General features: G+C 50.4%; 1 long non-coding RNA gene across 1 annotated transcript in view; it reads left to right on the top strand.

Moving 5' to 3' along the window:
* The first annotated feature begins 6397 nt into the window (after positions 1–6397).
* Positions 6398–9282, top strand: part of LOC144674383 (uncharacterized) — a 45368-nt gene continuing 42483 nt past the window's right edge. Inside the window, exon 1 of the long non-coding RNA XR_013574526.1 lies at positions 6398–6458. This is a non-coding gene — a long non-coding RNA (uncharacterized LOC144674383). The remainder of the gene's footprint in view (positions 6459–9282) is intronic.

Below are 9282 nucleotides of genomic sequence, written 5' to 3'. Positions count from 1 at the left end.
CAGACACTCTCTCTCTGCGAGATATCTGTACACTGACTGGTTTCTCACAGTCCCGTCTTTCTCTCTCAGGGAGATATCTGTACACTGACTGGTGTCTCTCAGACCTTCTCTCTCAGGGAAATATCTGTACACTGACGGGTGTCTCTCAGTCCCCTCTCTCTCAGGGAGATATCTGTACACTGACTGGTGTCTGTCAGGCCCCTCTCTCTCTCAGGGAGATATCTGTACACTGACTGGTGTCTCTCAGTCCCCTCTCTCTCAGGGAGGTATCTGTACATAGACTGGTGTCTCTCAGTCCCCTCTCTCTCTCTGGGAGTTATTTGTACACTGACTGGTGTCTCTCAGTACACTCTCTCTCTCAGGGAGATATCTGTACACTGACTGGTGTCTCTCAGTCCCCTCTCTCTCTCAGGGAAATATCTGTACACTGACTGGTGTCTCACAGACCCCTCTCTCTCTCTCAGGGAGATATCTGTACACAGACTGGTGTCTCTCAGTCTCTCTCAATCAGGTTGATATCTGTACACTGACTGTTGTCTCACAGCCCTCTCCCTCTCAGGGAGATATCTGTACATTGACTGGTTTCTCTCAGTCCCCTCTCTCTCAGGGAGTTATCTGTACACTGACTAGTGTCTCTCCGTCTCCCTCTCTCTCTCAGGGTGATATCTGTACATTGACTGGTGTCTCTCAGTCCCTCTCTCTCTCTGGGAGTTATCTGTACACTGACTGGTGTCTCTCAGTCTCCCTCTCTCTCTCAGGGAGATATCTGTACACTGACTGGTGACTCTCAGTCAGCTCTCTCTCTCTCAGGGAGATATCTGTACACTGACTGGTGTCGTTCAGTCCCCTCTCTCTCTCAGGGAGTTATCTGCTCACTGACTGGTGTCTCTCAGTCCCCTGTCTCTCAGGGAGATATCTGTACACTGACAGGTGTCTCTCGCTCTCTCTCTCTCAGGGAGATATCTGTACACTGACTGGTGTCTCTCAGTCCCCTCTCTCTCTCAGGGAGATATCTGTACTCTAACTGGTGTCTCCCAGTCCCTCTCTCTCAGGGAGATATCTGTACACTGACTGGTGTCTCTCAGTCCCCTCTCTCTCTCAGGGATTTATCTGTGCACTGACGGGTGTCTCTCAGACCCTCTCTCTCTCAGGGAGATATCTGTACACTGACTGGTGTCTAGCAGTCCTCTCCCTCTCAGGGAGATATCTGTACACTGACTGGTGTCTCTCAGTCCCCTCTCTCTTAGGGAGATATCTGAACACTGACTGGTGTATCTCAGTCCCCTCTCTCTATCAGGGAGATATCTGTACACTGACTGGTGTCTCTCAGTCCAATCTCTCTCAGGGTGATATCTGTTCACTGACTGGTGTCTCTCAGTCCCCTCTCTCTCTCAGGGAGATATCTGTACACTGACTGGTGTCTCTCAGTCCCCTCTCTCTCTCAGGGAGATATCTGTACAATGACTGATGTCTCTCAGTCCCCTCTCTCACTCAGGGAGGTATCTGTACACTGACTGGTGTCTCTCAGTCCCCTCTCTCTCTCAGGGAGATATCTGTACACTGACAGGTGTCTCTCAGTCCCCTCTCTCTCTCAGGGTGATATCTGTACATTGACTGGTGTCTCTCAGCCCCCTCTCCCTCTCAGGGAGATATCTGTACACTCACTGGTGTCTCTCAGTCCCCTCTCTCTCTCAAGGAGATATCTGTACACTGACTGGTGTCTCTCAGTCCCCTCTCTGTCTCAGGGAGTTATCTGTACACTGACTGGTGTCTCTTTGTCCCCTCTCACATACAGGGAGATATCTGTACACTGACTGGTGTCTCTCAGTCTCCCTCTCTCTTTCAGGGAGATATCTGTACATGACTGGTGTCTCTCAGTCCCCTCTCTCTCAGGGAGATATCTGTACACTGACTGGTGTCTCTCAGTCCCTCTCTCTCAGGGAGATATCTGTACACTGACTGGTGTCTCTAAGTCCCATCTCTCTTAGGGAGATATCTGTACACTGTCTGGTGTCCCTCAGTCTCTCTCTCTCAGGTAGATATCTGTACACTGACTGGTGTCTCTCAGTATCACTCTCTCTCTCACTGCGATATCTGTACATTGACTGGTGTCTCTCAGTCCCATGTCTCTCAGGGAGATATCTGTACACTGACTGGTGTCTCTCAGTCCCATGTCTCTCAGGGAGATATCTGTACACTGACTGGTGTCTCTCAGTCCCATGTCTCTCAGGGAGATATCTGTACACTGTCTGGTGTCCCTCAGTCTCTCTCTCTCAGGGAGTTATCTGAACACTGACTGGTGTCTCTCAGTCTCCCTCTCTCTCTCAGGGAGATATCTGTACATTGACTTTTGTCTCTCAGTCTCCTCTCTCTCAGGGAGATATCTGTACACTGACTGGTGTCTCTCAGTCTCCCTCTCTCGCTCAGGGAGATATCTGTACACTGACTGGTGTCTCTCAGTCTCCCTCTCTCTCTCAGGGAGATATCTGTACACAGACTGGTGTCTCTAAGTCCCCTCTCCCTCTCAGGGAGATATCTGTACACTGACTGGTGTCTCTCAGTCTCCTCTCTCTCTCAGGGTGATATCTGTACATTGATTGGTGTCTCTCAGCCCCCTCTCCCTCTGAGGGAGATATCTGTACACTCACTGGTGTCTCTCAGTCCCCTCTCTCTCTCAGGGAGATATCTGTACACTGACTGGTGTCTCTCAGTCCCCTCTCTGTCTCAGGGAGTTATCTGTACACCGACTGGTGTCTCTCAGTCCCCTCTCACATACAGGGAGATAACTGTACACTGACTGGTGTCTCTCAGTCTCCCTCTCTCTTTCAGGGAGATATCTGTACATGACTGGTGTCTCTCAGTCCCCTCTCTCTCAGGGAGATATCTGTACACTGATTGGTGTCTCTCAGTCCCATCTCTCTTAGGGAGATATCTGTACACTGACTGGTGTCCCTCAGTCTCTCTCTCTCAGGTAGATATCTGTGCACTGACTGGTTTCTCTCAGTCCTCTCTCTCTCAGGGAGATATCTGTACACTGACTGGTGTCTCTCAGTCCCCTCTCTCTCTCAGGGAGTGATCTGTACACTGACTGGTGTCTCTCAATCCCCTCTCTCTCTCAGGGAGATATCTGTACACGGACTGGTGTCTCTCAGTCCCCTCTCTCTCTCAGGGAGATATCTGTACATTTACTGGTGTCTCTCAGTCCCCACTCTCTCTCAGGGAGACATCTGTACACTGACTGGTGTCTCTCAGTCCACTCTCTCTCTCAGGAAGATATCTGTACACTGACTGTTGTCTCTCAGTCCCCTCTGTCTGTCAGGGAGTTATCAGTACACTGACTGGTGTCTCTCAGTCCCCTCTCTCTCTCAGGGTGTTATCTGTACACTGACTGGTGTCTCTCAGTCCCCTCTCTCTCAGGGAGATATCTGTTCAATGAATTGTGTGTCTCAGACCCCTCTCTCTCTCAGGGAGATATCTGTACACTGACTGGTGTCTCTCAGTCCCATGTCTCTCAGGGAGATATCTGTACACTGTCTGGTGTCGCTCAGTCTCTCTCTCTCAGGGAGTTATCTGTACACTGACTGGTGTCTCTCAGTCTCCCTCTCTCTCTCAGGGTGATATCTGTACATTGACTGGTGTCTCTCAGTCTCTCTCTCTCTCAGGGAGATATCTGTACATTGACTTTTGTCTCTCAGTCTCCTCTCTCTCAGGGAGATATCTGTACACTGACTGGTGTCTCTCAGTCTCCCACTCTCTCTCAGGGAGATATCTGTACACTGACTGGTGTCTCTCAGTCTCCCTCTCTCTCTCAGGGAGATATCTGTACACTGACTGGTGTCTCTCAGTCCCCTCACCCTCTCAGGGAGATATCTGTACACTGACTGGTGTCTCTCAGTCCCCTCTCTCTCTCAGGGTGATATCTGTACATTGACTGGTGTCTCTCAGTCTCCCTCTCACATACAGGGAGATATCTATACACTGACTGGTGTCTCTCAGTCTCCCTCTATCTTTCAGGGAGATATCTGTACACTGACTGGTGTCTCTCAGTCCCCTCTCTGTCTCAGGGAGTTATCTGTACACTGACTGGTGTCTCTCAGTCCCCTCTCACATACAGGGAGATATCTATACACTGACTGGTGTCTCTCAGTCTCCCTCTCTCTTTCAGGGAGATATCTGTACATGACTGGTGTCTCTCAGTCCCCTCTCTCTCAGGGAGATATCTGTACACTGATTGGTGTCTCTCAGTCCCATCTCTCTTAGGGAGATATCTGTACACTGACTGGTGTCCCTCAGTCTCTCTCTCTCAGGTAGATATCTGTACACTGACTGGTGTCTCTCAGTCCTCTCTCTCTCAGGGAGATATCTGTACACTGACTGGTGTCTATCAGTCCCCTCTCTCTCTCAGGGAGTTATCTGTACACTGACTGGTGTCTCTCAATCCCCTCTCTCTCTCAGGGAGACATCTATACACTGACTGGTGTCTCTCAGTCCCCTCTCTCTCTCAGGGAGTTATCTGTACACTCACTGGTGTCTCTCAGGCCCCTCTCTCTCTCAGGGAGATATCTGCTCACTTACTGGTGTCTCTCAGGCCCCTCTAAATCTCAGGGAGATATCTGTACACTGACTGGTGTCTCTCAGTCCCCTCTCTACCTGAGGGAGTTATCTGTACACTGACTGGTGTCTCTCAGTCCCCTCTCTCTCTCAGGGAGATATCTGTACAATGACTGGTGTCACTCAGTCCCCTCTCTCTCTCAGGGAGATATCTGTGCACTGACTGGTGTCTCTCAGTCCCCTCTCTCTCTCAGGGAGATATCTGTACACTGACTGGGGTCTTTCAGTCCCCTCTCTCTCTCAGGGAGATATCTGTGCACTGACTGGTGTCTCTCAGTCCCCTCTCTCTCTCAGGGAGCTATCTGTACACTGACTGGTGTCTCTCAGTCCCCTCTCTCTCTCAGGGAGATATCTGTACACTGACTGGTGTCACTCAGTATCTCTCTCTCTGGGAGATATCTGTACACTGACTGGTGTCTATCAGTCCTTCACTCTCTCAGGGAGATATCTGTACACTGACTGTTGTCTCTCAGTCCTCTCTCTCTCAGGGAGATATCTGTACACTGACTGGTGTCTCTCAGTCCTCTCTCTCTCAGGGAGATATCTGTACACTGACTGGTGTCTCTCAGTCCCCTCTCCTTCTCAGGGAGAAATCTGTACACTGACTTGTGTCTCCCAGTCCCTCTCTAAAAGGGAGATATCTGAACACTGACTGGTGTCTCTCAGTCTCTCTCTCTCAGGGAGATATCTGTACACTGACTGGTGTCGTTCAGTCCCCTCACTCTCTCAGGGAGTTATCTGTACACTGACTGTTTTCTCTCAGCCCTCTCCCTCTCAGTGAGATATCTGTACACTGACTGGTTTCTCTCAGTCCCCTCTCTCTCAGGGAGTTATCGGTACACAGACTGGTGTCTCTCAGTCCCCACTCTCACAGGGAGATATCTGTACACTGACTGGTGTCTCTCAGCCCTCTCCCTCTCAGTGAGATATCTGTACACTGACTGTTGTCTCTCAGACTCCCTCTCTCTCACAGGGTGATATCTGTACACTGACTGGTGTCTCTCAGACCCGTCTCTCTTAGGGACATATCTGCACACTGACTGGTGTCTCTCAGTCCACTCTCTCTGAGGGAGATATCTGTACACTGACTGGTGTCTCTCAGTCCCCTCTCTCTCAGGGAGATATCTGTACACTGACTGGTGTCTCTCAGGCCCCTCTCTCTCTCAGGGAGACATCTGTACACTGACTGGTGTCTCTCAGTCCCCTCTCTCTCTCAGGGAGATATCTGTACACTGACTGGTGTCTCTCAGTCCCCGTACTCTCAGTGAGATATCTGTACACTGACTGGTGTCTCTCAGTCCCCTCTCTCTATCAGGGAGATATGTGTACACTGACTGGTGTCTCTCAGTCCCTGTTCTCTCAAGGAGATATCTGTACACTGACTCGTGTCTCTCAGTCCCCTCTCTCTATTTCAGGGAGATATCTGTACAATGACTGGTGTCTCTCAGTCCCCTCTCTCTCTCAGGGACATATCTGTACAATGACTGGTGTCTCTCAGTCAACTCTCTCTCTCAGGGAGATATCTGTACACTGACTGGTGTCTCTCAGTCCCCTCTGTCTGTCAGGGAGTTATCTGTACACTGACTGGTTTCTCTCAATCCCCTCTCTCTCTCAGGGAGTTATCTGTACACTGACTAGTGTTTCTCAGTCCCCTCTCTCTCTCAGGGAGATATCTGTACACTTACTGGTGTCTCACAGACCCCTCTCTCTCTCTCAGGGAGATATCTGTACGCTGACAGGAGTCTCTCAGTCCTCTCCCTCTCAGGGAGATATCTGTTCACTGACTGGTGTCTCTCAGTCCCCTCTCTCTCTCAGGGAGATATCTGTACACTGACTGGTGTCTCTCAGTCTCTCTCTCTCTCAGGGAGATATCTGTACACTGACTGGTGTCTCTCAGAAACCTCTCTCTCTGGGAGATATCTGTACACTGACTGGTTTCTCTCAGTCCCTTCTTTCTCTCTCAGGGAGATATCTGTACACTGACTGGTGTCTCTAAGACCTTCTCTCTCAGGGAAATATCTGTACACTGACTGGTGTCTCTCAGTCCCCTCTCTCTCAGGGAGATATCTGTACACTGACTCGTGTCTGTCAGTCCCCTCTCTCTCTCAGGGAGATATCTGTAGACTGACTGGTGTCTCTCAGTCCCCTCTCTCCCTCAGGGAGATATCTGTACACTGACTGGTGTCTCTTAGTCCCTCTCTCTCAGGGAGATATCTGCACACTGACTGTTGTATCTCAGACCCTCTCTCTCTCAAGGAGCTATCTGTACACTGACTGGTGTCTCTCAGTCCCCTCTCTCTCAGGGAGATATCTGTACATAGACTGGTGTCTCTCAGTCCCGTCTCTCTCTCTGGGAGTTATTTGTAGACTGACTGGTGTCTCTCAGTACCCTCTCTCTCTCAGGGTGATATCTGTACACTGACTGGTGTCTCTCAGTCCCCTCTCTCTCAGGGAGATATCTGTACACTGACTGGTGTCTCTCAGTCCCCTCTCTCTCAGGGAGATATCTGTACACTGACAGGTGTCACTCGGCCTCTCTCTCTCAATGAGATATCTGTACACTGACTGGTGTCTCTCAGTCCCCTCTCTCTCTCAGGGAGATATCTGTACACTGACTGGTGTCTCTCAGTCCCCTCTCTCTCTCAGGGAGATATCTGTACACTAACTGGTGTCTCCCAGTCCCTCTCTCTCAGGGAGATATCTGTACACTGACTGGTGTCTCTCAGTCCCCTCTCTTTCTCAGGGAGTTATCTGTGCACTGATGGGTGTCTCTCAGACCCTCTCTCTCTCAGGGAGATATCTGTACACTGACTGGTGTCTCTCAGTCCCCTCTCTATCAGGGAGATATCTGTACACTGACTGGTGTCTCTCAGCCCCCCTCTCTCAGGGAGATATCTGTACACTGACTGGTGTCTCTCAGTCCCCTCTCTCTCTCAGGGAGATATCTGCTCACTTACTGGTGTCTCTCAGTCCACTCTCTACCTGAGGGAGATATCTGTACACTGACTGATGTCTCTCAGTCCCCTCTCTCTCAGGGAGATATCTGTACACTGACTGGTGTCTCTCAGTCCCCTCTCTCACTCAGGGAGATATCTGTACACTGACTGGTGTCTCTCAGTCCCCTCTCTCTCTGAGGGAGTTATCAGTAAACTGACTGGTGTCTTTCAGTCCCCTCTCTCTCTCAGGGAGATCTCCGTACACTGACTGGTGTCTCTCAGTCCCCTCTCTCTCTCAGGGTGATATCTGTACACTGACTGGTGTCTCTCAATCCCCTCTCTATCTCAGGGAGATATCTGTACGCTGATTGGTGTCTCTCAGTACCCTCTCTCTCTCAGGGAGTTTTCTGTAGACTGACTGGTGTCTCTCAGTCCCCTCTCTCTCTCAGGGAGATATCTGTACACTGACTGGTGTCTCTCAGTCCCCTCTCTCTCTCAGAGAGATATCTGTACACTGACTGGTGTCTCTCAGTACCCACTCTCTCTCAGGGAGATATCTGTACACTGACTGGTGTCTCTCAATCCCCTCTGTCTGTCAGGGAGTTATCTGTACACTGACTGGTGTCTCTCAGTCCCCTCTCTCTCTCAGGGAGTTATCTGTACACTGACTAGTGTGCCTCAGTCCCCTCTCTCTCTCTGGGAGATATCTGTACACTGACTGGTGTGTCTCAGTCCCCTCTCTCTCTCAGGGAGATATCTGTACACTGACTGGTGTGTCTCAGTCCCCTCTCTCTCTCAGGGATATATCTGTACACTGACTGGTGTCTCTCAGTCCCCTCTCTCTCTCAGGGAGATATCTGTACACTGACTGGTGTCTCTCAGTCCCCACTCTCTCTCAGGGAGATATCTGTACACTGACTGGTGTCTCTCAATCCCCTCTGTCTGTCAGGGAGTTATCTGTACACTGACTGGTGTCTCTCAGTCCCCTCTCTCTCTCAGGGAGATATCTGTACACTGACTGGTGTCTCTCAGTCCCCTCTCTCTCTCAGGGAGATATCTGCTCACTTACTGGTGTCTCTCAGACCCCTCTCTACCTGAGGGAGATATCTGTACACTGACTGGTGTGTCTCAGTCCCCTCTCTCTCAGGGAGATATCTGTAAACTGACTGGTGTCTCTCAGTCCCCTATCTCACTCAGGGAGATATCTGTACACTGACTGGTGTCTCTCAGTCCCCTCTCTCTCAGGGAGATATCTGTACACTGACTGGTGTCTTTCAGTCCCCTCTCTCTCTCAGGGAGATATCTGGGCACTGACTGCTGTCTCTCAGTCTCCCTCTCTCTCTCTCAGGGAGATATCTGTACATGACTGGTATCTCTCAGTCCCCTCTCTCTCAGGGAGATATCTATACACTGACTGGTGTCTCTTAGTCCTCACACTCAGGGAGATATCTGTACACTGACTCTTGTCTCTCAGTATCACTCTCTCACTCACTGCGATATCTGTGCATTGACTGGTGTCTCTCAGTCCCATGTCTCTCTGGGAGATATCTGTACACTGACTGGTGTCCCTCAGTCTCCCTCTCTCAGGGAGTTATCTGTAAACTGACTGGTGTCTCTCAGTCTCCCGCTCTCTCTCAGGGTGATATCTGTACATTGACTGGTGTCTCTCAGTCCCCTCTCTGTCTCAGGGAGATATCTGCTCACTTACTGTCGACTCTCAGTCCTCTCTCTACCT

The sequence above is a fragment of the Cetorhinus maximus genome, unplaced genomic scaffold (assembly GCF_964194155.1).
Source record: "Cetorhinus maximus unplaced genomic scaffold, sCetMax3.hap1.1 HAP1_SCAFFOLD_649, whole genome shotgun sequence".
In the NCBI taxonomy this organism is placed as follows: Eukaryota; Metazoa; Chordata; class Chondrichthyes; order Lamniformes; family Cetorhinidae; genus Cetorhinus; species Cetorhinus maximus.
Note: the sequence above shows the minus strand (reverse complement) of the source record. Positions and strands in the feature narration are given on the sequence as shown.